This window comes from Gossypium raimondii, chromosome 9 (genome assembly GCF_025698545.1).
Source record: "Gossypium raimondii isolate GPD5lz chromosome 9, ASM2569854v1, whole genome shotgun sequence".
NCBI classification, from domain to species: Eukaryota; Viridiplantae; Streptophyta; class Magnoliopsida; order Malvales; family Malvaceae; genus Gossypium; species Gossypium raimondii.
Genome location: NC_068573.1, coordinates 22,823,695 through 22,825,219, shown reverse-complemented (window position 1 = coordinate 22,825,219; position 1,525 = coordinate 22,823,695). Strand labels below are relative to the sequence as shown.

General features: G+C 33.2%; 1 non-coding gene across 1 annotated transcript; it reads right to left on the bottom strand.

Annotated features, from left to right (window-relative positions):
• Positions 1–552: 552 nt before the first annotated feature.
• Positions 553–659, bottom strand: LOC128032995 (small nucleolar RNA R71). The gene has a single exon (XR_008189331.1). It is a non-coding gene; the product is annotated as a small nucleolar RNA R71 (small nucleolar RNA).
• Between the last annotated feature and the right edge of the window lie 866 nt (positions 660–1,525).

Sequence of the window (1,525 nt, the reverse complement as noted above, 5' to 3'; positions counted from 1 at the left end):
ATAAAAAAAAAACTTGTAGAAAAATAAAAACCTTCTTAAAAAATGTTTAAATTATGACATTAGCAACTATTTTAGTTTTACAGTTAAACGTATTTGACCTTACTGAATTCTTATTTTCTACGTTTAAAGAAAAATTTTCTATGTCCATTAATTTTTTTCTTTAAAAAAAATATTCGTGGTAATAAGTAATCCATATTTTTCTATGCTAAACCCACTCTGTTTGGGGCTGAATCGAGTATTGTTAGATCGACTGTTAATGAAAACAATTTTGAGATCAAGTCGAACACAATTCAAATGGTGCAACAATATATTCAGTTTGATGATTTGCAAGATGAAGATCCAAATGCTCATTTGGCCAACTTTCTAGAGATTTGCGACGCTTTCAAGATCAATGGCGTTATTGATGATGTCATACGCTTATGGTTGTTCCCATTCTCATTGAGGAGCAAGACAAAACAGTGGTTAAATTCATTGCCACAAGGTTCTATCCATACTTGGGCGCAAATGACTGAAAATTTTTTGTTAAAATATTTTCCACCAGCAAAAACAGCTAAGTTGAGGAATGATATCTCTTCTTTTGTTTAATTTGATATTGAAACTCTTTATGATACATGAGATAGATTTAATGATTTGTTGAAAAGGTGTCTTCACCTTGGATTACCTTTGTGGCTACAAGTTCAAAAATTTTACAATGGTTTGAATCCCTCAACCAGGCAATTAATTGATGTAGTAGTTGGTGGAACACTGAATAATAAAACACTAGAGGAAGCTCAAAAGTTTATTGAAGAAGTAACACTGAATAGCTATTAGTGGTAAGTCATGAGAACAAAATTGATGAATGCAGCCGGTGTATTTAATATAAATGCAGTTACTATGTTGGCAAGCTAAATCGAAGCACTGAATAAAAAATTTGATGGTTTGAATTTTTCTAAGCAGGTAAATCCAATAATGCAATACGATGCAAATGGAGTGGAGATGATTTATCCAAAATATTCATCCTTTAAGCTTAACATGAAGCATGAGCAAGTCAACTTTTTGGGTAATAATTCTAGACCTCAAAATAACCCTTATAGTAATACTTATAATGCAGGTTGGAGGAACCATTCAAATTTCTCTTCGAGTGGTCAAGAAAATCAAAGGTCACAACCCCTCTGGGTTTTCAACAGCCTTATTATCAAGAAAAGAAGCCGAACCTTGAGGAGATGTTGGCTAAATTTATTTCAATGTCAAAAACTCGATTTCAAAACACTAAGGCAACTCTAAAAAAATTAACAAGCATCGATTCAAGGGCTTAAAAATCAAATTGGACAGCTTGCCAAACTTATTTAGGAAAGACCACAAGGGAGTTTACCTGGCAACACTGAAACTAACCCAAGGGAGGAAATCCACACAACCACTGTTTGAAACATAGAAGAGTTAGAAGCTATTGTGAAAAGTGATGAGGTTGAGGAAGGTAAGAAAGAGCATAAGTCGGTAATTTAAATGGTAGTTTAAATGGTGAAAGTGCTTTGGTTGATTTGGGAGA